Source organism: Dermacentor andersoni, chromosome 2, assembly GCF_023375885.2.
Source record: "Dermacentor andersoni chromosome 2, qqDerAnde1_hic_scaffold, whole genome shotgun sequence".
Lineage (NCBI taxonomy): Eukaryota > Metazoa > Arthropoda > Arachnida > Ixodida > Ixodidae > Dermacentor > Dermacentor andersoni.
This window is the reverse complement of record NC_092815.1, coordinates 109,245,069-109,272,611: the sequence shown is the minus strand read 5'-3', so window position 1 is coordinate 109,272,611 and position 27,543 is coordinate 109,245,069. Positions and strand designations below refer to the sequence as shown.

Genomic DNA, 27,543 nt, shown 5'->3' with positions numbered 1-27,543 from the left:
ATGACACAGACTGACATAGACCTCATGAGTGATGTATGTATTTCAGCAAACAGTGACACACGCACACGCACACACGCACACACGCACGCACGCACGCACGCACGCACGCACGCACGCACGCACGCACGCACGCACGCACGCACGCACGCATGCACGCACGCCCGCACGCCCGCCGCACTGCTTTGCACTGTATACCGCTTCGCAATTTGTGGCGAAGTGCACTTCTCCTACTGTGCTTTTCATCCGCAGCTAATGTCCCCTCGGAGACTTATTACTGCCTATCGGAGCGTGGCACGATCAACAAAAAAGCTGCATCAAAATTCTGCGCAAATCGCCGTTTGTTATTGCTGACTGCAAAGACATTTTATGAAATGTCAGAGATCTACTTTGTTTTCAAAGGACCCCTCGATCAGTGGTCCGATCCGCCCTTCGAATATTGGGACGCACGCAGCACGAGCAGCCGGTAAGCGTGACTTGTTTCTCTTCATTTGCTGCAGCTACACTGACGTACAGCGTATAGCTGCGAATTCAATTGATGCTCGTGCGCGTACTTATTAGAAGAAAAGCGTAGTTGAGATACACAGAGTTTAGGCGTTGGGCGTCTCAGAATAGCGCGCCATCTGAGGAGCCGTTACGTTATAGTTATGGAGGAACAAGGCAGGATGAGCGTAGTAAGAGCTTTTGGAATGCAATATCATGCCACTACTAATACGTGTAGCTGTACACAGATCAGGTATAATTAGCGCACATGCTTTGAACTTTGGTGGAGTGCCAGTGCATTCAAACCACGGCTCCTCCAACAGTTTTTACGTAGCGTTAGCAGGTACGAGGGAAGGAGTGGTAAAAATGGTCAATCCAGAAGGCTCTACAGCCTGACACAGCGTCTCAATGTGGTAGCTGCTACGAGGAAAGAATTCTAGCAAGTGAAACGTGATGCGCATGACGAAAACCTCCCGAAGCTAGTTGCACTTGGCGCGAAGAAGACACGATAAAAACATTTATTTAATCGCATCGCCATTTTATGTATAATCAGTGACCATGAACTTGCCGTGAGTGAGCTTTGAATGGGGAGGATGCGAGCAATTAGGCGAGGCACGAGAAAAGTATGCGTCAAATGTGGACTAAGAGCTAGTGCATTTATGCTGCTATGTTGGGAGACAGAGGTTGGATCCCACCATCGGACACATGAACTTTTCATTATTAAAGAGGCCGTCGACACAAAAGCCTAACTACCTAACCACCTACTGTAAAATGCCTCTGACGAGCATGACACTGCTTGGCATTACAAATCTAAGCCAAGGGAATAAAAAAAAAAACAATATTGTTTCAAATTTAAAGAAGGAAGTGCACACTCTGCATTTTTGAAAAGTTCTCAGACGCGCGGCTAATTCGTGAAATAGAAAAAAGGAAAGTTTTTCAAGAGTCCATTGGCTGACGAGTTTTTCCCGTAACATTTATGTTTCTGCATTTTTTCGCCAACACCCAATCATCGCCGTTGGACATTGCGATACACAAGTTGGTTAGTTCAGAAACGCTAGTTGTCCACTTTGTTGCTGATGTTGAGTTTCTGAGGTCTAAAATAAGACGTGGATGTTGTGTGTCGGAACAGCACTACTGGAATGTTAGGATGCCGTATATAGTACACTTTTTGGAGTTTTTGAAGCACCGCTGATTGCGTTTTGGTGCAACATTGAAGTCCAACTCCGACCACCGCGAAACCCTTATTCTAGGATTGGTCAGCTACAAAACTCATTCTGATAACTGTGATGGTGACATAATTTAAGAGCCGCAGCAATCAGGGACAACTTTAACCGATGAAGGTGATCAGGAGTGGCGGGAAGAATTGTTCCAGATGCAGGGGTGCGGAATATTATCGCTTTTTTTGTCGAGTAAGCGAGTGATTTGTAAATTAAAAGTGCTGGTAATTGCCGTACGGCTGAAGTCGATATCACCGGTTCTATTAATATTCATGTCGGCAGTTTTCATAGTGTGTTGACAGGCAAACAGTCTTTCTGTACAATATTCATTATGTACTGCAGCCTGCAATTGGCAGTCAGGTGAGCTTTTTCGAAAGCTTACAGGCGGCATGAGAAGCAACAACTACCGTTTCTTATTGTATATGGCGTGGCCATGCACCTGAAACATTCTCAAGTAGGAAACAGCAACACTCTTATCTAGCTGACGTAAAAGCAGGTCGGCACCGTCAGGGGTGCCCGCCACTTTCGCTAACAAGGGCACATGCTTAAAAAAACACGATATCATCAAGAGAAATCCGGAGCTTCTTATGAATGAAAGTATAAATGAATGAACGAATGAGTGAATGAATGAATGAATGAATGAATGAATGAATGAATGAATGAATGAATGAATGAATGAATAATCAGAAATACATATGGCGGCCTTTGAGCACAAAGTCTGGTGCTATTAAGAGAATATAGTCTTGAAATACAAATAATACTTTTGTGCTTAAAGCTATGAGTAAGTTGTTTGTCTCGGTTCACCAATGCAATATTTTTTTTTTGTTTCAGGCAAGATAGCATCGACGAGTGCCTCGCAGTCGAATTATCCGAGTCTCCACAGTACTTATTTCACTTTCCAAAGTACAATAGGATTCCACGTAACTGCTCTGAAGAACTCGGCTACGTATGTAAGTTGGCTCAAGCGCCTGAGTGGCTACAGCTCCTAGGCCCACAAAGCGAATTTTAAGATTATGCGGCATCCAGTGCTACTCCTGAGCGTTTAGCGTTCGTTTTACGTATTTGAACTGCCATGTACCACCCTGTTACAATTATGTGCTGTAACGGTGACATCCGTTTGACCAAGTTCCATGTGTATATCTGGCAGGTGAGCTTTAGCGCTGATAAATCAATCCTGATACGTGTCACCAGAAATCAAGATACATCGAAATTCTCGTACACAGTAAATAACTTTCCACTGACGGCAGTAAATAAACACGGATACCTTATTTGGTAGTATCAAATGGCCTCAGATGACACTCTCACGGGAATTACGTGATAACCGCTGCACCAAAACGGCTGTTCTTCCTCAGAACGCGCACTTGAGCAGCTACACTAGATGTAGAATTTTTAGCTTATAATATACTCCGAAAGCCTGTCATTTAATGCGTTAAAGTTGCCCGATTCCCGTATACGAAGACATTAACTACCAGACAGAGGGAATCCAACGGAAAAGAATGTTTCATCTTTAACAAGTACAGCATTACTGATTCACCACCAGAACTAATTCTCTCAGCAGGACTGCTTAAGCTGCAGTACCGCACAAAACTCGGCGGAGAAAAAGCGATCTGCCAACTGTTAAATACTATGTTTAAAATAGACAGCCCCACGTACCTGCATAAGTCATTAACAAGACGCATTCGACATAAAGGTCCTCAAACAGTAGGGGTATCACTTTAGCACTGTTTGGCTTGCGTTTAGGATTGGCACTTAGACAATGGAATAAGTTACCTGCATGCTTAACTAGCACTTTGTCATTAGTAAATTTCTTGCGGTTGTATGAGGTGCACCTGTACGCACAGCAATGAATTTTCTTTTTTTCGCTTTGTTAACAGGAATGCAAATAACTTTCACTGTCGTGGTAATTATTGTGGCCTACCCGTATTTGTCTTCGTCTTCTTTTCTTCGTAATTGTATTTTTTGTGTTTGAAGCTGAATACGTTGTAGTGTGTGTGCTGATCATGTATGTGCCCCTCCTGCAATAGTCCCTTTAGGGATCGGCCGTAAATTGCAAATAAATATTACCAGATATACTTAAAGCAAGGTAAGTACACCAAAAGAAAAGTTGTGGTCTTTGCAAAATTTTTTCTCAGCTTTAGAATTGCTGGGAATTTTAGCGTGGAGGAGAGAATAGAGATGCCGCGACATGTAAACTTGAAGAACGAAGCAAGATTCCTTTTTTTCTTGAGTGCGTTTTGCCTCTTGCACTCATAGTAAAAGTAAAAACGCACTCGTAATCATCCTTCTCAGAACCTCAGCAGATACGTCATTCACCCATCATTGTGTCTGATTCCATCGATCGGTGCGGAATTGCACGGGACGTCGACAGCTACTTGGTTAGCTCTTCCCCGGTATTGGCAAAATCTGTTCGGTGTTTCGCGCTGCTGGTCGCACGCTGACCAAGGCTGACGTAACGTGTTTTGCTTCTAGCTTACCTGCGTGCACTGCACTACTAACCTCTTGGAACTCCAAATGAAGTCTCAGGTTTCTATCTGGTTCCTTGAGATGCCTTCGCCCGGGATGATCACAGCCTGACCTTTCTTTTAAGGCATACTCCCATTCCTCTTGCTTTAACCGAAGTAGATTATCTGCCTGAAAATATGCGACTGGTATCGTACAAGTGAAATCGATGATGCGTGGTTTGTGTTTTTGTAGAAAATCGCTAATGATTTATGACTGCCGTCGTAAAAACACGCGTGTGTTCACTGCGCGGTTCGCGTAGTCCTGGCAGTTACACTGCAGGAGCCGGAATTCATCATATTTTGACTCCATTGCTGTCTTTAGCACAGGCCGCTTGGAGATGCTTAATTTGTCCTGTCATGCATGTTGACAGCTGAAGCGGTAGTTGTGTGACTCAATTTCGTGTCAACAAATAGCCAGGTAACTTAAGACAAGAACATTCTAATTTCCTAGTGCAAAAGATCGGAGTGTCGACTGTGTTGGTGTAGCTTACTGCTGGCATTGAGTAATTTACGTGTACCTCTATAAGTGATGCTGTTATGCTTAGATGGTTGTTTTTGCTTGCACCTATCCCACAAAATTCGAAAGTTGACAAGTGCTTTACTTCGTTGAGGTGTCGTTAGCCGTGCTTCCCATATGCTGGACAATGACCGCTCGCACGAATGTGAGCGTTACAACGTTTCTTCACTAACAGCGGGCTCAATGCTGCAGATCACTCCTCAACAGTGTTAACTGCATATGGTTTCATATGCCGCGAACATAATTGCTCCAATGCTCGTTGGTATATGTCGAACTTCGAGAGAAGGAGGCAGAAACTTAAAAGAAAAGTATATCAATTCGGAGGTTTTACGTGCCAATATGCACCAACTTGGATTTCCAAATGTCTGCTGCGGGGTTTAGCAGCATCTTGAATGGAAGCTGGATAATTAGTTTGGAAATATATTGTCTCGTTCAGTAACACAGTTGTTTATCATGGAAATACGTTGCCGACCTACACCCATTAGGTTGGGATTAGAACCGTCATGTGACGAGGCGGTTTCGCAGTCCCTGTTTTTTAAACTAGAGGGCGCGGGTAAGTCTCGCGGCGTAGGCCCATCACCGGGTTAGGTCTCCTATAGCTTTAGTGCTCTTTTTTTTTTTTTTGCTGACTGATTCCTTTCGTCTAGCATGTCTTCATCGATTAGCTCAAAGGGGGGCCGCATGTGTATTTTAATATGTTGTTGCTGGCGGTTGTCTGAATGTTAGTAGGCATAGCAATGGTTGCTGAATGAAAGGAGTCTGTGTCGTCCTTCACTCCTAATATTTTGACTTCTCAGGAAGTATGTTTTTGGCACGGGATTTCTACCACTCTTGGTGTGCTCTTTGCAGCACAAGGAAGTGGATGGGATAGAGACGCCGCGATTGGGTGCTGGGTTGAACCAACCGGTCCGGTATTTGTCATGGCAATAATGGTGCAAGTCGGAGCTTGTCTACGCAGCGTGTGGTTTAACATTCCTCGCTGTCGCTGTGGCCGGTGTTTTGCTTGTCGTCTGGTTCTTCATGATTTTCAAAACAATGGTTGGGGTACGAATGTTGCTTGGTTTGCTCATGGTGATTTTAAGCACTGAGGCACTGTTGAAAAGACTACATTGAGGTGTTCATGTTTTGTGGCGTCGAAACGCTTGTGATTGTCTGCGTCAGTGCACAATCGTTGTGCTGATGCTCTTGACTGCATCGGCGCTGGTAAATTTGTAGCCGTTCGCTGTAACAGGTTTGCTGGCGTCTGCATCTGCACACTTGCCTGTACCACGGCCCCGCTCGAACGCAGCCACCTGCAGCGTTGCTGCTTCCTTCGAGCATGGCGGTGCGTGTATGTGCATCGAAACGTTTTTTTAGTGCGGTAGCATGGATACGGATGCGGGAGGCTCGTTTGTCTATCAGGACAATTGCATTGTAACGACTCGCGTTACTTGCCCTCCTTTTGAGGGCAGGAACGTCACCAGATTCCTCCCCCCCCCCCACCTCAGTGCGTTTGGCTGCAAAAGTTGCGAAGCCGCGTGGTCGTGTGGCTAGTTTTCGTTCACTGAGTTCTGTTGGGACGCAGGGCTGTGTTCTGGTTTACGCTGCTGGCATGATCGTCATGAGCATGCACAGTAGAGTTTCTGCCGGCCTATCACACCGTGGTCGCACACTGGTGTATGCAGAACGGACAGTAAATTAATTATCCGCTAATAAACGACGACGACTTTCTATCGGTCTCGTCTCATGCATGGTTGAGATGCGACACCGATAACGCCGCTGCCGTAGTTTGTCATCGTGCCAGTATTGTGATACGTGCTCCTTGGTCTTCGCTCGTATCCAGCTTTTCGGACACGAGCGTTTAGTGCGCGTGTGCGCCACCACGTGGCGTAGTGACCTTAAACTTTTCAAGCTTCCCGCGGGGACGTGTGATGATGTCAACAACAACAAAAAAATGAAAATATTAAAAGCTACCCCTGTGCATTGAACTTCGCCACAATGCTTGTCCCGGCGGCGTTATCAGTGTTCCTGACAGAGCGTAACCGCTCATCGCCTGGAAATAAGTTACCCTAACGAAGTACCTTTCTTGTTCAGTGGGCCCTTCCTTCTTGTGTCCTGTCCCTTATACTTTGTGGTTGCATGTGCTTGCGCTGTAAACAGTTTTCATGTCAAGTTACCCTAAGAATGTTTATTCGCGACGAGCGATGGTCGATTCTGGGCTTTTGATACGTTTCTTGCTACTGAGTGAACAAGCTGTCGGAAAAATTTTCGGAAGCACCCCGCGGCAGCCTATCTACAGTCGGCCCGTATTCTTAACGTCCGAACATCGCACAGCGTCTACGAGAGACGCCTTCGTGGACGGCTTTTGATTTCGACTTATCGATTTCGTTAAGGTGCCCCTAATTTTTCCCTAGCGACTTTGCTATCCGCAATCATGGGCTTCCGGAGCAGCTGCAAATCGAGACGTGCATAACTATTTACATGGATGCATGGATAATTTGGTTTTGCACCTTGAGGCAAAAGGTGCACGACACAAGAATTGTAGCAACTGTCTCTGTGTGGTCGTCCGTTAACATGCTATGGCCGAAGTTGCTCACAATATTAGGTCCCATTTACTGGCCACCGGGCCAGGTACACCTTTGGGTGCGACATATACAGTACTTGCAGTTAGTTGTGAAAATACTGTTCTGTCATGGTTATCCACGTGTGTCAAAGGAGACCGTTACTTAAGACGATTGTGCAGTAATATACGCGGGATTTGTCTGGTCTCTATTTGTCTAGCATGTTTCCGTTCCGCCTATATAGTATAGCTGCCATGTAGACTAGCAGATATCGCACACCAAAATGGCTACCCACTTAATCAAAGACCTCGCGCACAACTCCTGACACTTCCTTGTATTCAAGACTTGTGCGACTCCCAAAGGCATCCTTAAGGAATGTTAAATAATAAATTATGGGGTTTTACGTGCCAAAACCACGATATGATGGTGAGGCACGCGGTAGTGGGGGATTCCGTTATAATTTGGACCAGGTGGGGTTCTTTAATGTGCAGCTAAATCTAAGTACACGGGTGTTTTCGCATTTCGCCCCCATCGAAATACGGCCGCCGTGGCTAGGATTCCATCTTGGGAGCTAGTGCTTAGCAGCTCTAAACTATATCCACTAAGCAACTACGGCAGATAAGGCATGTTGGCAGTTCGAGAAAGGTGAGAATCGGTACGTGAGACAATTTGTTTGCATTCTGATGGCGCTAGATCGGGTACGAGCCGTCCAAGGATGACCGTAGGGTGCATTGTATTTAATGTGATGGAGTCCGCGTCTAAACTTTTATACCCGAATCGCCCTGTAACGAATGACGACCAGGCATCTCGCTTATATGTGCAGTCGCCTCACAGCTGCCGGGCGCTGGCGTCGGCCACAGGACCTACTTGGCCTCTATGCAACACTTGGCGAAATTCTCGCCTTATTTCACACCATCGGCTTTGGGCTGAACTCCTTCGAAACCAATTTATTGGTCCTGAATTTCGGCTACCAACTTTATGTGTTTTTAAAATGTTTAAGTCATCTTTTGTATTTAAGCTAGTAATGTTCTGAGATTTCCAGCGGGTTCACCTTTCCCAAAATGCCTGCAGTTTTTTCGGCCTGTGTTCACATTTTGGGGAATTTCTAGCAGACTTTGAAACCGTAGCACGGCCCCCTGACCAGGCTGCTCAAGAAGTCAGTTTATTTTCATGAGGTCTTGTGCAAGCTTCTCCCTTCTCGCCATTCATCAACTTCCTGATTGCCCTGTCACTTATATCCCATTTTGACGACTACGATCCCACGGACGTTGGCAATGATGTAATGGCCATGGGATTGAAGCCGTTTAAATCGATTATACCGTGGACATGACAGCCGCTTTTGCTCACTGCCAATGAATATATTGTAATAATGAGCGCCAATCTTAAGCATATAAGCTGACAGCCTAAAGAATTATGCCTATCCCACGCACTGTGGGAATTGATGTAAGCGAAGCTTTTTTGTTGCTTGCTTTTATAAAGGATAATTAGCGGTGATGCTGGCTGCGAATGTATAATTTCTTCAGCGTTTAGTGCAATATGAGAGTAGCGAGTTGATGGCAAATGTTACCTTGCGTGCACCACTGCTGTTTGTCTGCGTAGTACACAACATACAGCGAGACGTGTTTGCTTGAGGCGTTGTTGTGCGCCATTGTTTATAACCTACGAGAGGGTTGAGCATTGTCATTGCTTCACATGGCACATCGCATCGCGACAGAAATGCTGGCAGAACTATGGGGCTCTACGTGCTAAACCATAATAGGATTATTAGGCATGCCGTCGGGGCTGACTGCCGATTAATTTTCACACCATGGTGTTCTTTAACGTGCACTTAAGTCTAAGTGCACGACTACTTTTGTATTTCGCTCCCGTCGAAATCGAGCTCCCACGGTAGGGATCGAAACCACGACGCCGAGCGTTGCCATTTCTGCAAAGCTTCCGCGGCGGGCACAGAAGCGTTGATTTGACGTGCGGCCGCTTCTTTAGTGTTGCATACACCCTACGGTGATTTAATGCGGCTTTTCATCTGCACAACCGGTGTCAATAGTCGGCTTGACGAATTTGCATGGTACCCGCCATGGTTGCTCAGTGGCTATGGTGTTAGGCTGCTGAGCACGAGGTCGCGGGATTGAATCCCGGCTACGGCGGCCGCATTTCGATGGGGGCGAAATGCGAAAACACCCGTGTACTTAGATTTAGGTGCACGTTAAAGAACCCCAGGTGGTCGAAACTTCCGGAGTCCTCCACTACGGCGTGGCTCATAATCAGAAAGTGGTTTTTGCACGTAAAATCCCATAATTAATTTTTTTTTATATTTGCATGGTGTTTTTGAGAAATAGCAGAAACGAACAGTACCGTACCTTCGATTTGGCCCGCAACTGTTGTCGTATCTATTGTAGTAGCTTTTCCTTATCATCGTTTCCTTAACGTAACTTTCTCCCTGTCATGACCTTCCCTCCTGTACGAGAACTGCGAGCGAAGAGCGGCAGGGCTGTGATCCACTCGTTTCGCGATTGAGCCAGTTTTACCGATTCTTTGCCTTATCTCCTTGCTCCCTCCCTACCATTCTCTTTATTTCTCCTCAGGACTTGCACGTTAGTAGAGCGTTAAGTCATGCAGTTTCTGGAATGTTATTTCTAGGGGTCACAGATAATTGCAGCTGTGAAGAGGCTAAGGTAACGACGCCCAGGGAGCTCCAGAGAGCACTGTGCACATGTGACGCGATGGAAAGGTCCAAAAAAGTTTCTCGCGTCACCATTTCTCTCTTCCCCGTTCCTTCCATGTATATGCACCCTCCCTCTCCCCCACACGGCGTGCAAGACAGCAGCAGCAGCAGGGAAAAGTCGAAGGAAGAGGCAAGGAAAGTTTCGCTTAAAAAAAGAGTATTTATTTGTTGGCGTAATATCGCGTGTCCTCGTGGCGTCATCGCGTCCTTTGCGGGGTTAAATCACTGCGAGATGCAACTGTCAGATTTCCACACTAGGATTTCCGCCTTCAAGAGTAATTTTTATCCTGCTGCCAAGACGTGAATGCTCTAGCCAGTTTACTACAGACCTACAAGACATTTTTTTTTCTATATGCTCATTATTTGCGTCATCCACAGGTATACTGTGGAGGCACTCCCTTTTTACTGTAATGTATTATTAAATGAACTTGTTTTCGAATGATATTCTCTTATAATATTGTATTCTTGCTGTCATTGCCGTACGTAATCTACACAGAGTATTCAGGCACCCTCTAACGATTTCAATTTTTGCCTGATTATGCCTGCCATTGTAATGCAAGTAAACATAGGTTGAACTCTTTCTCGGAGATAAACGCTGAATAAAACGCTGACGTCATCCTGAACATAATAAGGGCCGTAGTACTCGATTTTCTGATGCCCCTATTCGCAAGCTTTTTTTTTTTGAGTATGTGATCTTGTACCGTAGAAATGACCCTCAGACGTCTCTGATGTGCTCGTTTTTATCCTCAAGCACCCAACGCAAACTGTCATCGCCATAACTCCATGATGTCCTTGTGGCAGGCAGCCATGACGTGTCGCGCAAGTATGACTACGCTGATTTATTTGGGTTAGCATATACTATGGAGCTTCAAAAGGCCGTCCATCTAAACTGATTGTCTTCTTCAATCTCTTCATACACCACACGAATTCTCTCACTAATATAATTTTCAACTCACTCAGACCTATTCCTCTCTATTTTTTCGCAAAGTGTATGTCTGTCGCTGTGGTTACCAAATCCGCCCAAGTGTATGCTTCCGCTCACGGCTTTCTGGCGACTTGAGCTACTGAAGTCGCAGGCTTTCTTCAACACTGCGCTAATGTTCAATGTGGCTATCCGCACCTCAACCACTTTTCGCGGACTTCGCCTTTTCGCGGACTTCTCTTCAATCTCATCTGTTTTGGAACTCGCACGTGCTACACACAACACAAACACGCAACGACCATGATCAAGTATCAATTACACGCTAGTTGACATGATGTTGATGTAAATTTCCTCTAATTTCCGGGATAGCAGCGCTACCCTGTTTTTGCTGACATTATCGGTCTACAACTTCGCTCAGCAACAGCGCTCATTATTCATCACTCTTTTTGTTGATAGGAGCATACTGTATTTCCTCTGAATATACTTTTGGCTTTTGATCTGACTTTGCACGCCCGCTTATTCTGTTACGCTGACGGCGACCGTTGTCGTCAGGCCGCCACTTCATTCTGAGCTTCGTTATCACCAGAGAGCACAGAAAAGTGTTTCCACAAATAAGCCACGTGATTCGAGCCCCTGTATCTCCAGCGTTCTACATTTGGGAGCTGCGCACGCTATCCACTTCGCGACCACCTTCCCCGCCACCTTCGATTTATCGGCCTTCCCACTTAACGTTCTCGTCGCTGACGCAGGCACAACGGACGCAGAAACGAAAAAAAAAAGTGAAGATTGCTTGAGCCGCTAGGTAACACATGACTAACTTTGGCACGCTACTCTCATCGGAGCGCATGTAGACTTGCGGCTGCGTGCAGATCATCGCCTTAGCTTTATTGTAAATTTGCTTTCTCTGAGTCTTTCCAGTTAAAACTGAAACGCTGGGAAAAAATGAGACATACCGTTGTATTTTTGCTTGTTTTCTAGGTTTAAATCAAGAACGCTCATTCCAACTTTAAAGCAGCAACAGCTTCATCATCAGCGACTCGAACACTCCTTTAAAAGCATAGTGATTTTTTTAAAGAAATGGCGTGAGGATACTATGTTTCGAGGTCATGTCCCTGCCAATATGGGCCAGCACCACGTAGCGACGAAAAGGCATCACACTGCCGAAGCACGCGGCATGTTACTAAATGACGAAAGCAGAAAATATGGCTGTTTTTCAGTTCTCGCAATTTATTAAATACAAGGCACCTGCCACCATGACACACTTATGTACTGCAGCGACGCACAACGGTGCACTGATATTTATTTATCATATACTTCCTAAATACTTCCTAAATACTTCCTAAATACTTCTTAAAGGTGTTTAATTTTAGTTTTCATCGCGGAACCGCAAGTGCAGGGAATGCCGCGCGTACACCGCGGCGAGGTATATATGTTGGAGCCGCGCTCCTTTTCCTCTAGCAATATGGCCGCTGGCAGCTTCACGCGCTCCCATAGGCGGCGGCTTGGACTGGCACTCCAGAAGCTTAAGTGTATAACCTCCTTGCATAGAAACGACAGCATGGTTGCTACTAGATTGTTGGCTTGGATATGTTTGGCACGAGGCCCAAGACGGCACCCTGTCTTCTAACGCGCTCTTAGAGAGTTATAGCTCAGCGAGCCAGCGGGCACAGCTGGCCAGCATAGACGCCACTGAGTATGTTGTACCGCGCATGCGCACTGGCGTCTACGCTAGCCCACTGGGCACGCTGGCCTGCAGGCTCACTGATGCTGGGTGGTGACTCCAATCATTTGCTCCCTACGTCATACATCTACACTGAAATTAACTGATTTCAGAAATTCCCGCTTATATTCTCTTGAACCTTAACTGCGCCTTCGCCTGCCACCTGGACTGTATTTTTTTTCTCTTTTTTGTACGTCGCTCCTTTCCCCATGTACGGAGACGTGCTTCCACCGACGTTCGTTTATCCTTTTTCTATTGAATTCATTCACTCATTCATTTAATCCTAAATTGCTGCATAAGATAGCGTCTCTTCATCTCCATAATGATCCTCTCTCTCACCTGGAATCTGCCATCGCAAAACAATGCTGCTATGTTGCATATGGCTGGGCGTCGCATACACAGATTTCTAGAAATGTGCTGCAGCGCGCATGCAATTTTCCGTGGGTGACGAGGCAGTATAGAGCACCTTCTCTGCCACTTCCACACACAGCACTCTGCTGCCGCAAACGCTCATCCTAATACATATTACTTTTCATTCTAACTTACATGTCCACGCTTCTCCATCTGTTGCAACGTACTGAAGGATATATCCAATGCTTTCTCCCAGGCAGCTGTTTTAACCCGATAGCGTTAAGGGCCCCGTGTCTAAGAAAGTCTCGTGTCGGCGTCGGCGGCGTTGTCAGTGAACAAAAACTTTCGTACTTACTTAGGCATATGTATATGCCATGCCTCGCTAGGTGACATGCAACATATGCGGGTTATGTTGCCACGACATCCTATCACTGAAGATGCCCATGCCTTGTCTTACAGTCTTGATAGAGTTATTCCACGGTGTTTTGAAATTGGCAGCCCACAAACAAACGCCATGAAACAAAATATCAACAGCGCATACCTTCTAGGATAAATCTTTGAAAACTGAAATTTTGAAAGTGCAGAACAAGGTCCGAAACCTGAAAATGATGTTACTTTCTCGGCGCGGCTGCGCACTGACTCCGGGATCGGCCCACGCAAGAGTCCGCGTTTCTACCAGAACGCTGGCCTTCGTGCATAACGTTCGCCTCCAGCTTTTCCCGGTAAACATTGCAGTTACATAACCTGCAGTTGCCGGGAAGCGTGAGAAGCAGTCGGGGATTTTTAAATGTTATCGCGTTCCACTTTTAAAGGCAAAGCTTAAGCGTCCCCCGACTTTGTATTCCTAATGACGCCAGGAAATCGAGCCCGATGCCAGCAGCGCTCATTAATGTAATCGGGTGCGGACGCAATGTTCTCGAACACCTTCTGTCATGTAGCGTAGCGCTGAAGTGATTCTTGTATAATGTAGAAGACTCCATTGTGAAGGCAGAAGTGTACGGCTTGGAACGTGTGTTTAAGCTCATGAACTTCATTTGCGCCAAGAAAATCTGTGCATGCTTTCACGCTTGTTTCATGGGAAGCCTACATCCCTATCAATATGCCGGCTGTTTTTAACTGCACAAAATAAGAATATTAACCAACGTAAGTCTTGGTCAGATAATTTTACCATTCCAGTGTTCATATTGGTAATCTCTAGATACGGAGGAAATTGAGACGTTCTGTGCGTAATTAACTAAGCCACGTTAATTATATTTTCAAACATTAATCTTAAATGTGTAAAGAAATGTACAGTTGCATTATTGGCAGATGTACCCGCCGTGGTCGCTCAGTGGCTATCGTGTCGCGGGATCGAATCCTGGCCACGGCGGCCGCGTTTCGATGGGGGCGAAATGCGAAAACTCCCGTGTACTTAGATTTAGGTGCACGTTAAAGAACGCCATGTGGTCAAAATTTCCGGGGTCCTCCATTTCGGCGTGCCTCATAATCAGAAAGTGGTTTTGGCTCGTAAAACCCCATAATTTAATTTTTCTAAATGGCAGATGCATTGATGATAGGGTTAGAAGGCACTTCAATAAAGTTAACAAGGCTTCGCCGGATGGCTTCATTGCAATTCACTGTCATAAGAGCATCGCATTCCGCGATTCGAAGATGCAGCTATTGTTGGGAAAAGCAAATGTGTATTCACACGTTTCATCATTGAAAGTGCTCATATTCAAGAGTTTGGCAATGTTTATGTTAGCCAGTCGTCATTGTCACTAATCAAAAGAAGAGCTGGAATTCCTGCGCATGTGTTAAAAGTAATAGTTTGTGCATAGTCTGCAAGTTTGTTGTACTATCATATACTATCCTTGTAGCAAGCATGTGACGTCCCCTGAGGCATAATGTTCGTTCGCCGCCAGGCTCGGTGGCCTGCTAAGCTCGGCAGGCAACATTGGTCACCGCACTGCAATCAACACCGACGAGCACAGCTGCTCGGCGGTCGGTCATTGTTCAGCACCACCACGCTGCGGAGCTTCCAAGGTCGATCCAAATAGTTCGCGAAGCTTCGAGCGAAAAGCGGTTCAGTACAGATTGTCACCGACGTCAGCAAGGTGGGTTATGGGAGCCGCGATTGAAGCGCGACTATGTTTGGAGGGAACAGACATTGGGGAAAGAAAAAAAGCATTTTTTTTAATTCAAGCGAGAGACAGTTAGATTAATTAAACGAAAATAAAATTCCTGGTTGATTTTATATATTCGTGACGAGTTAAGAAAATAAAAGTTTATTCCATTTTATTATTATTATTAAATGCATTTCTTTTCCGCGCCCATCGTTAGAGGGGGCGTTGACGTCACTATCACTCGTAATGCAATGCACGTCAGGAAATGGGCAGAAAGGCGCACTCGTAAAGTTAACCTGTTGAAATACGCCCCCCTCACAGTTTATGCTTTCTTGCTTGTCGAAGTTTGTCTCAATTTCTTGATCTGTTCAGTCAAAAGTAGTGAGTTACGACTTTCAGATGATTGTTTAGTTGTTTTCGTTCGACTGCGCTGGCCGACAGGCTTGGCGTCCGACGATAGGATCAGCACTCTACACCTAAAGCTTCTTTGATTCAGTCGAAACCTCAGCAGTCATGGAGGCATTGCGGAATCAGGGTGTAGACGAGCCGTATGTAAAAATACTGAAAGATATCTATAGCGGCTCCACGGCCACTCTACTCCTCCACAAAGAAAGCAACAAAATCCCAATAAAGAAAGGCGTCAGGCAGGGAGATGCGATCTCTCCAATGCTATTCACAGCGTGTTTACAGAAGGTATTCAGACACCTGGATTGGGAAGAATTGGGGATAAGAGTAAATGGAGAATACCTTAGTAACTTGCGCTTCGCTGATGATATTGCCTTGCTTAGTAACTCAGGGGACCAACTGCAATGCATGCTCACTGATCTGGTGAGGCAGAGCAGAAGGGTGGGACTAAAAATGAATCTGCAGAAAACTAAAGTAATGTTTAACAGTCTCGGAAGGGAACAGCAGTTTACGATAGGTAGCGAGGCACTGGAAGTGGTAAGATCCAGATCATGAGAGTGAAATAATCAGAAGAATAAGAATGGGCTGGGGTGCGTTTGGCAGGCATTCGCAGATCATGAACAGCAGGTTGCCATTATCCCTCAAGAAAAAAGTGTATAACAGCTGTGTCTTACCAGTACTCACGTACGGGGCAGAAACCTGGAGGCTTACGAAAAGGGTTCTACTTAAATTGAGGACGACGCAACGAGCTATGGAAAGAAGAATGATAGGTGTAACGTTAAGGGATAAGAAAAGAGCAGATTGGGTGAGGGAACAAACGCGCGTTAATGACATCTTAGTTGAAATCAAGAAAAAGAAATGGGCATGGGCAGGACATGTAATGAGGAGGGAAGATAACCGATGGTCATTAAGGGTTACGGACTGGATTCCGAGGGAAGGGAAGCGTAGCAGGGGGCGACAGAAAGTTAGGTGGGCAGACGAGATTAGGAAGTTTGGAGGGTCAACATGGCCACAATTAGTACATGACCGGGGTAGTTGGAGAAGTATGGGAGAGGCCTTTGCCCTACAGTGGGCGTAATCAGGCTGATGATGATGATGATGATGCTGCGCAGCTACTCCGGGCAACTCTCCCAGTTCCAGAGTCAGGCACAGGTCAGCGTTCGCTTTGGCGACAGGGTGGCAACCCTTCCCCTTTACTTAACGAAGGGGTCGTCGCCGACGCTGCTGTGCCGAAACTGGATTCATGCACTGGACGTTTGTCTGCCAGAGTACCAGGAATCCAGCCTGCATGTGGTGAAAGACGTCCCCAGCCTCCTGACAGAGTTCAAGTCCCGGTTCCAGCCAAGGGTGGGCACATTCGCCGGCACAACGGCTGCCATCTATGTACCTGAGGGAGCCCGGTCACATTTTTTCTAGCCTCGCCCACTGCCGTTCGCCCTGAAGGACGGGTCACCCAGGAGCTGCAACGGTTACAGCGAGAGGGCATCCTGGTACCTGTCAAGACATCTGAATGGGCCGCTCTCATCGTACCAGTCCTCAAGGGAGATGGCAGTGTCGAGATCTGCGGGTATTTCAAGGTTATCATCAACCCGTCGCTACCGTCGAGAAGTACCCGCTGCTCCGGATAGAAGATCTCTGGTCACCATTGTCCGGTGGACAGAAGTTTACCAAGCTTGACCTCAGAGATGCTTACCAGCAGGTGGTGCTCCAGGATGCCCCCCGGAAGTATGTTACAATATCGACAGCTTTGGGGCTTTCTCAGTACACGCGCTTACCGTTTGGCGTGGCCTCGGCCCCAGCGATATTCCAGAAGGAGATGGACAACCTCTTCAGGGGCATGAGGCACGTGGCGGTGTACATGGACGACATCCTGGTTACTGGCAGCGACGACGGGGACCACCTGCAGAACCTGCACAACGTCCTGGCACTACTGCAGGACGCCGGCCTCAAGCTCAAGCTGGAAAAGTGCGTTTTCCTAGCCCCCAGCGTTGATTGCTTGGGACATGTAATTTCCCAGGCAGGCGTAGCCCCGGCTGCCCACAAAGTTGATGCTGTGCTCAAGGCACCTAAGCCCCGGAACAAGCAGCTTCAGAGCTACCTCGCCCTCACCAACTTATACAGGAGTTTTCTGCCGAACCTGTCGGAGCATCTACAGCCGCTCCATCTGCTTCGAGATGGTCAGCAATGGGTCTGAAAGAAGGAGCAGGACCGGGCCTTCTATCGCAGCAAGCAGCCAATCACCAAGGCTCCAGTGCTAGACCACTTCGATCCTGCTAAGCCTGTCGTCCTTACGGTAGATGCGTCGCCGTACGGCGTGGGAGCCGTCCTGGCACACCGGGACAAAGATGGCCAGGAACACCCTGTGTGTCGCTTGCTTCTCGACGGCTCCAGGCTGCACATCAACGTTACAGCGAGCTGAACAAAGAAGGTTTCGCCGTCATGTTCGGTGTTGAACGCTTTCACCAGTATCTGTGGGGCCGGAAGTTGGAGGCGGCCACGGACCACAAGCCGCTGTTGGGGCTGCTGGGGCCTGACAAGGCAGTTCCAGTGCAGGCATCACCTCGAGTGGTACGCTGGGCCTTGAAGCTGGCAGCTTACAGTTACCAGCTGGTTTACCGTCCGGGAAAGGGACCTGGGACCTGCTGATGCCCTGAGCCACCTGCCGCTGCCATAGGTGCTTCATGCTGTTCCAGAACCTGCTGAAGTGTTCATGTTGGAACACGCGTACTCGGAGGTGCTCTCCAGATCTGCGGTATCTCCAGCGACCAGCCGTGACCCAGTGCTGTCTCAGGTGGTCAAGGCGGTGTCCCGTGGAGAGGAATTGGTGCAGCAGGCCTATAGCCACAAGGCCGCTGAGGTGAGCTTGCAGCAGGGCTACCTACTGTGGGGTTCTGGGGTGGTGATCCCACAAAGTCTCCGGTCCAGGGTCCTGCAGTGGCTGCAGGCGGGTCATCCTCAGACCAAGACGGTGGCCCGGTCCCATGTTTCGTGGCCTGGTCTGGACCAGGACATCGCTCACTTGGTGCAGAGCTGCCAAATCTGCCAGCAGCATCAGCGAGCCTTGCGTCATGTGGAAATTACACCCTGGCCGTTCCCACAGAGACCCTGGTCCCGCCTACATGTGGATTTTCGGGGTCCCTTCAAGGGCCATTACTTCCTAGTGGTGGAGGTGCTGCCTGTTACCACTCCATCAGCAGGCACGACCATTGCAGCGCGACGACAGGTCTTTGCCGCCCAATGGTTGCCAGATGTCATAGTGTCCGACAATGGTCCTACTTACGCCAGCACAGTACCTGGCCTGGCTGACGAAGAACGGAATCCACCGGATGATGGTTCCGCCGTACCACCCTGCTTCAAATGGTGCAGCCGAGCGGGTGGTGCAAACCATCAAAAACAAGCTCAAGAAGAGCCAGACTGGGGATTTCCGGACGCAGATTGCCCGGATACTGTTTCAGTACCGGCCCACGTCCCAAAATATCACTGGCCGTGCCCCCTGTGAGCCCCTGCTGGGTCGCATGGTCAAGACACCATTGGACGTCTTGAATCCGGACCTCAGATCCACAGTGCTCTTGAAGCAGCTGAAACAGAAGCTGGCTGTTGACCAAGGGTGCCGTCCCGGACCTTTGCCAGAGTTGGGAGCTCCAGTTTTCGCTAGGAACTTCCGTCCTGGCCCACGCTAGTCTGCCGGACAGGTGCTGTCTCCTGCCAGCGCCTCTTCGCTGCTCGTCCGCATGCCCGACGGGGTCATGTGGCACAGACACGCCAACCATGTGAGACCTCGCCTCGGGACCTGGCCGGCACCCTCGACTGCCACTTCTGAGTTCCATCCCGTTGGAGTACTAGCGGCAGCACCAGTCGCTTCCAGCGGAGCACCACCCACCTCGGAGGCGGCAACCGTTGCCAGTGGAGCGGCACCCGTTGGACCGGTGTCGAGCCTGGCACCACTCACAAGGCCGACCACTACGGACCCTGCGGATGAGCGAGGCTGGGTCAAGCAGCACCTGGCGTTGCCGCACCCGACCCATCAACACCGGCGCCCAGGTGGAGTACTCGACGGCGGAGGCCACGGACCGTTGCTCGCCTGGGTAGCAGGCACTGTCGACTTGGGTGGGATGGTGGCAGAGCCTTCTGCTCAGAACATGGACGTTTGTTTCTTTTATTTAGCAAACTGGGAGTAAGGGGCTGTAGCAAGCATGTGACGCACCCTGAGCCATAATGTTCGTTCGCCGCCCGGCTCGGTGGCCTGCCAAGCTCGGCAGGCAACATTGGTCACCGCACTGCAATAAACACCGACGAGCACAGCTGCTCGGCGGTCAGTCATCGTTCAGCACCACCACGCTGAGGAGCGTCCGTCTAACGGAGGGTGCCTCGAGGCCTCCCTTGTTCACGAACCCGGGTGGATCGTGACAATCCTGTTATATTGTCAGTAGATACGTGCTTAACATCGAGAAAATGCGAGGGTATAAAAGTGACGTCCGTCCCGGAATAAAAATTGTGGTTGGAAGTTAGCGCCGGTGTGTGTCTGTTGTTTTTCTTTTCTGCGTGCTGGTGTTTTTTACGCTACAAGAAAAACTTCAGAATGTTGCACCAACGAGCCCAAATATCTACATTGATGTGCTTTAACGCACCACCAATGTTCCGACTAATTGCCATAAATGCATATGTTGTTACAAAAAAAATAATGGGGTTTAACGTGCCAAAACCACTTTCTGATTATGAGGCACGCCGTAGTGGAGGACTCCGGAAATTTCGACCACCTGGGGATCTTTAACGTGCACCTAAATCTAAGTACACGGGTGTTTTCGCATTTCACCCCCATCGAAATGCGGCCGCCGTGGCCGGGATTCGATCCCGCGACCTCGTGCTCAGCAGCCCAACACCATAGCCACTGAGCAACCACGGCGGGTATGTTGTTACAAAAGACTACCCTCTTGGCGCAGACGGTTGAAACTTCTTGATACTCGGCTATTATATAGAAACAAAATTGTTTAAAATTTTGCGCATTCAGTTACGCATGTGCATTGCCGCGAAGTTCCACAGGATGGTGAAGGTGCAATGTGCAGAATTCCTGAGTATACCCATGTTGCAAGGCCCTATAGTATATATTTTTTTAACGTTACACAGACATGCGCATGCTTGTTATGTTGTCCAATGAATAAGATATAACAAAAGCGATGACTTAACAAATAAGCAACCCATTCCTACGTTTTAAGAAGTAAAAATAGAAAATATATTTGACGAGCCCTCCTGCAAAAACCAAAACTGAAACCAAATGTTGAGTTTTGTATTTCAGCTAACTAATCGAAGACTGTCGAACTCAGTCCTACGTGGTGTTAAAAAAAAAAGAAGCAAAAACGGTGTCACGGCATCGCACCACTGCCGCTATGATGCGGAACGATAGTTGCGGGCGATTGAACGACTCGGCCACGGCTTAGAACGTTCTCGCAACTGATACGCTCGGGTTTTTATAGATACCACGTGAACTTGCATGACTGCCAAAAATTGCTTTTGGGAGTAGTATTACGCCATGTGTAGAGAGTCGAGATAGGCATCAATCGAAAGCTGAGTCTCCGTACTACATACGCCGCAGCGACTTTTACGGTAGTCGCCGTAGTTGTATCATAGCTACCGTTTTTTTTTCTCAAAAATCGTGCACATATTTTCGTCATTTGCATAGGATTTCATTTCTGAATCTTTAACAGCTCTGGGAACAAGATTCTTGCTTGCCACAGCTTGATCACAGCATTTGAATGCTGTGAAATGTCTTCCAGAACCTGCGTATCACCTGCGTTTTTCAGTAATCTACTTGCAGCTTTTGTTATTCGCAAAAAACCCGCTCGTTCTATTGAAAACGCGCCAGCTTCGTGCCGGGGCCGCATGGGGCGCTTGTTGGTACGTGTACAGAAAAGCTGGATATGGGATCACTATGCGGACTGGTTCTCCGTGAAAGCTCACTAATGTGGACTCACTCGTCTACATCTACTCTCCCTTTTATCACCGGTTTCTGGTCGTTCCGATTCCCAATAAAGAAAACTATAGCTGTATCTGAAGTCGCGGTGTCTTTGCCCTTAGTCCTAAGATAACCCTTCGTTTGGTTATCGGTTTCCGGTGCCACCACTTCAGTGGTTTTGCCTTTTTCGTGCCCGTACGTGTCGTTTCCGTCACTGCGTTTCGGCGCGGAGGCCTTGGCTTTCCAGCCCTTTGCTCTCTTCGTAGCCAGCTCTGTCCTCGCTGGCTGCATCGAAGCGTCCACCGATGCTTGCCGGAATGGCTGTCCTCTTGTTGTTTGCTACATGGGTCACCTTCTCTTTTACAACTTTCATCTGCTTCTGCTCGTGCTTCGTTTCTTTAGCTAGCCTTTTTTTTTTTTTTGCCTGTTCTCTCTCGTGCTAAGCGCTAACAAAGCCTTTATACAAAATCCACCAATTTACCTCGGCTATCGACTTCGATAGCTTTCCTTATAACTGGGTCTTATTTATTTATTTATTTATTTAGTTATTTATTTATTTATACAGTACTGTTATCCTCCAGATGAGGCCGTAAGCAGGGGTGGGTGAGATAAAAAAACAGAAAAATGTGTTCACGTATAAAAGAAATCAAGACAGAACAAGTCAAGGCACAACAAGCGTGTTACACAAGACAACAAGAAGTTAAGAAATGCAGTCATGATAACACCTGCTACAACGTTCTGCCAAAAAAAAAATGATAAATAAAGCACACACACAGTGGTTCAAGCACTGCTGATTTCAACTGATTGCAAAAATGATTGCAACTGAATTGCTTGCACAAATGTATGTGTATTTGGGTTCCCGACAATGCTGACTGGTAGTTGGTTCCATTCACGAATTCTCTTTAGTACGGCAGAAATATTCCTTTAATTTTTTATTATGATGCCATCGTGTGGCTCGTCTGGACACGGGCTCTATGTAGGTGTGTGTGTGTATACTCACTTTATCGTGGAATAGCAATTGCATGTACTTTAATCAGTCACCTTGGCGCCTCTTCTGTAGGCAATCTAAACCTGCTTTCTTTTACCAGAGCACTCGCAGAAGTATGCCAACAATATGAACGGTATACGGTACAAACCTAACCGCTTTCTTTTGTACAAATGCTAGTTTATGTTGCCTCGACTGTACGGATCCCAAACAATTGACCCACATTCCATTACAGCCGAACTTAAGTTTTATATGCTAATAATTTAACCCCGTCTGGGCACTGTCGCAAGGTTTTTTTATGTAACCAAGTTGGCGCATAGCTCTCTTCACACCTTCCGATATGTGGTCATTCCACCTTAGATCCGATGTTATGATTACCCAAGATATTTGTAGCTGGTTACCATTGCAAGAGGGCTGCCACCTATGCAGTATAACAATCTTAAGGGCTGGCGCTTCCGTGTTAAGTTCATCGCAACTGATCTTTTTTTTATGGTTTTGTTACTTGGCCAATCTGTGCACCGCGTTGCAATTTTCTCTAAAGCAATATTAAGCACAGTCTGGTCACTGGAACTGTGAATGTCGTGATAGATTATACAGTCGTCAGCTTATAATTTAATTTTGACGATTAGGTTGAGAACTACGTCATAAATAAAGATTAAAAAGAACAGAGGCCCGAGAACAGATCCTTGTGGGATGCCCAACTTAACAGGTGCACGAGCCAGAGCACTATTCATCAATTCTCACACACTGGCTTCGATATAAGCTTCGATCAATGCAAGGAAAGAATTATTTTTTAACAGTCGTTTTTGTTTTAAAAGAAGCTTAGGGTGTGAGACGCGATCGAAGGCTTTTTCGAAATTTAGAAATATAATGTCGATTGGGCTTTGAATGTGAGTTGCTGCTGAGAAATTGAAAATTTGCTCTAAGAGTGCCATCACAGTAGAAAATCCTTTTCGGAAACCACGTTGGCTGTTGTGGATTATGTTATTATGTTCTATAAATGTCGAGATATGATTGAAAATAATATGCTCAAGGATCTTAGAACACGTACAAAACAATGATATTGGCCTACAAGGCGAAAGTGATGAGTCATCTGCTTTATGTATGGGTACAATTTTCCTGCATTTCCAATAAACGAGAGCGTCTGCTTTTGATAAGGAAAGGTTAAACATAATATATAAGCATTTACTGCACCATTCGCCATACCTGACGAGGAAAGCATTAGGTATACCGGCAGCACCTGCATATTTTTTTGCCAATGTTGAGCAGAAGAGACAGAAGGGGGGCCTTTTTCAGATAAACAGACCTTGTTAATTGGCTGCCGATTGGCCAGTGGGTTGAAATGTGCCGTTCTACTATCATCATTTGTGGTACAAAACAAAAGAAATTGATTAAAGGCGGCTGCGACTTGCGGTTCTGACGTTATCGTTTCGGCATTATACATAACTTGTACGTTGTTTTCTTTTTGGAAGATAAATGCCGACAGAACTTTTCTGGGGCCGTGAGCAAAAATTTTTTCAAGGTAACTTCGAAATAGTAGTCCTTGTTTCTCGTAATACAGTCCTTTACCTGCGTACGTAACAATGAAAGCTTAGTTTTGTGAGCCGCCGAAGGGGACAACTGGGTTCCTTTTCTTAACGTTCTTTTTTATTTGAGTACTGCTGAATGACTGCTAGCGTCATCCAAGGACTAGTATTTCGTATTCGTTTCGTCATAGTTGGTACGAAATCTTCCACGCACTTCAACACAACTCTCTTGAAGAAACACAATAATGCTTCAATAGAGCAATCGGTGGCATCAATTCAAGCAACAAAATAAGAAAACGAGCAGTTCAAGAAATGTAGAATGGCAATGTCATTGACGCGTGTGAAATTCGGGACTACGCGCACGTCCTTGTATTTGCTAGTATCAGAGCGACATCTAGGATTTAACGATATCACCTTGTGGTTTGATATGCCGTGATAGACATGCGTAATCGGATTTCGGCAAAGTAGACTACTACTTCCGAGGAAAATATCTAAAATTGATTTGGTGTCTTTTTGAATGCGAGTAGGTCCCTTCACCACTTCAGTGAACTTGTGGAAAAAGTTTAAATCTAGAAACGCTTCAACAGCACTATTTAGGCGTCGAGGGAATTCGCTTTCCCACTTGGCAGCAGGAATATTAAAATCACCAGCAAGCACTGTGTTACAAAAGGGAATGCTAATAGAGCATAAAAATTCTTTCAATGCCTCTGAAAAACGCCAGTCGTTGTTTGGTGGGTGGAAGGAGAAAACTCGGTTAGAAAAAGTTTAATCAGAAAACACTCATTACCAGGAATGTCAGGAAGTCTAGTTACATGCAGTGACACTCGCAAAATAAAATCTACGCCACCACTCCAGGAATTCCTGCCTTTGCAGATCATTCTGTCGCCTGCCGGTAATATTTCATCGCTCTTGACATCAGTGTGCAGCCAGCTTTCTGTTAAGCACACTATATGTGGCTAATGTGTGAACAAGATACTTTCCAGGTAAACTATTTTATTAACGATGCTCCGCGTGTTTAACTTACTACACAGAAATTGCTCATTCCCGGGGGGTGTAGTTCACGGACTGCGTTTGTCTTGCTGGCGAAGTGGAACCCGGATGTTTCGTTCCTCATCCCATTCGAACATGTCATTGTCTATCTTGAGCTTATCGTATATGAGCTGGACCTCTTGGTCGTTCCTTTTGTTCGCAGCGGCGCTGTCCCAGATGTGCTTTCTTTTCTTTCTTGTGTTTACGGAAAAGTCATCGGAAATAGATACATAAATTTTCTCGCGGTGATCGCAGAATTTTACGATTACCGTTACACCTTTGTCAATATGTTTCCGTCCAATTCTGTGTAGGCGTTCAACCGAGCTGGCATGTGCACCCAGCGTTCCTGTAAGGACGCCTTTGAGGACAGATTCCTCGAGACCTTCGTGTGTCTCATTTTCTTTCTCCTCAACACCAAACGCTACACGTTAATTACGGCGACTGCAGTCCTCTAAATCCGGACGTTCAAGTTCTAAGCTTTGAACCTTCTTCTCCAAGCTGCGCGCTATAGAACATGCTTCAGGAATAGCTGAAGCCGGGTCTTGAAACAGATTAAATCGGGATTTAGTGTCGTCTAGCCTGGTTTTTATCTCGTTTTGCCCCTCGAGAAGTTCACCTAGAAGTTTCTCAGTTGATGGACCCGGGTTAGGCTCGTCATGAGCACTGAGTATGAGCAACGAAGAAACGATGCTGGAAACAACGGCACAAAGTGTACACGTAAACTCAGGCCTCGTCAGCTGGAACAAGTAGGCATTGCGGGACTTAAAGATAGAGGTATAGGTTTAGTAACCGGTACAAGAAACGTGAACGGTTCTGAGACTGTGCTGACTGAAAGCCAGCTGACGTGCCCACTGAGGAACCGCGATGGTGGCAGACAATTTGAAGCTCCAGTTTGATGACGTTGATGAGCTCCTCCGTGATGCCGCCCATATATGTTCGTTGTAGGTTACCTCGCGTGAAGTTTTAGCTTAAAATGTCGAAGCGTCGATGATGAAGCATGTCGTGTCCGACGATGAAGCATGTCGTGTCCTAGTCCGCGCTGACCCTCACTACCAGGTCGAGAAAAAAGAACAGGAAATATGAACGGGTTTGAGACTGTGCTGATTAAAGGCCAGCTGACGTACCCACATTTAACGGGTATTTCGCACTCCGTGCGACGTAGCCTAGGGTCCTCTTCCCATCCTTTGCAGCGCTTTTGCATCTATCGCATCAATGGCGACGCTTTTGGAGTGGAGGTTTAGGGTGCCGCCAAATCCATGGAAATACGAAGTCGCAGAGGACCGACGAATCGAGAGCAACCTACACCACTTGCGACGCGGCTGTTGTACCTCGACGCTTTAATTGCATAGGCCGCGCGCTGAAGACAATGATGCTGGCCATGAGGATGAATATATGCAGATGAAGGGTGAAGGTTGTGCTTAGTTTATTTTGTGAACGCTTTAATTTTTCTCGCTCAGGCTGTACAGTCGAGAGATCCCTGCTAAAAGGGAATAATCTGTTCACGGGATTTACCACGTGTTGTTAGATTTGACTGTGTTACCTTTCGTTGCATTAAAATACCTTAAATTCAACGGGTTAGGTTAAGTTATGTAGAGTTAAGTGAAATGTGCTTCGCTTCGTGCAAGCGGTCTTGTTAGAAGAGGCCAGATTGGATTACTGTAGATTAACTTTCATTCTGAAGCCCCGACTAATTACATAGCGGGATATAGCCGTTTTTGATCTCATGAGAGTGCATAAGTGAACCTCGCGTTCTACTACTCTCATTTCCTGAGACACACTTAGTACTCGGTGTTTTCTCTTTCTTGTTACATTACTGAATAAAATTCCACAAGTTCAGATTTTAGAGCAGTCCCGCGTTAAGTATGACAGTGAACCGAATTAAGGGCCGTTTTAAACAGCACCCCAAAACCTCGATTTGTTTTCTGGGTTATGTGCCTCATTAGTGATGAACATATATAGATTTTCAAGGACTTTAACCAACTGCTTCTAAGAATACTCAGATTGAAAGAAAACAGTGGCGTTTCATCTCCTTACTTCCTGTGAAATAATCTATAATCAGTGATCAACCAGCTATGGCCTAACCGCGCACAGCATTTAGCAGACGGACCGACCTAACAGTCCCGGTTCCAGGGGGCAGTAGCCTGGAACAGCCGCCTGTAACTTAATTGAGCGCGTTGAAAACCATCCGGGTGCCTTTGCGGGTTTGTGCGAGTTTGGGCAGTGAACGGGACTTCGACCTCGCGAGGGTTTGCTGGAGGGACCGCGAAGCAAACGCATCTGTTTTTCCCCTCCATGCCCTGCCTATGCCCTATCTGCTATTGGGTTGTATTTCTCATAATGGGCCCACTTATAAAAATACCCATGCGATTATAGATTGATTGACCTGCCAGCTGTATAAGCAACATTGCTTGTACCGTGAAATGTCGCAGCAAATTGTTCAGTCTTCTTTAAATTTTTTTTGTTTCAGGCAAGAAAAGCCATCCACCGAAGACTCATGGTTTTACCTGCGGCAAGTATACACATAACTAAATTAGTACCTCTTTGCGCTATTCTAGTAAATACGCAATATTTGTGGT

The 27,543-nt window shown here is 46.7% G+C and overlaps 1 long non-coding RNA gene across 1 annotated transcript; it reads left to right on the top strand.

The window, feature by feature from the left end:
• Window positions 1–281: 281 nt before the first annotated feature.
• Window positions 282–27,476, top strand: LOC126541404 (uncharacterized). Its single transcript, XR_007601647.2, has 3 exons — window positions 282–463; window positions 2,529–2,647; window positions 27,435–27,476. It is a non-coding gene; the product is annotated as an uncharacterized lncRNA (long non-coding RNA).
• Window positions 27,477–27,543: the final 67 nt, after the last annotated feature.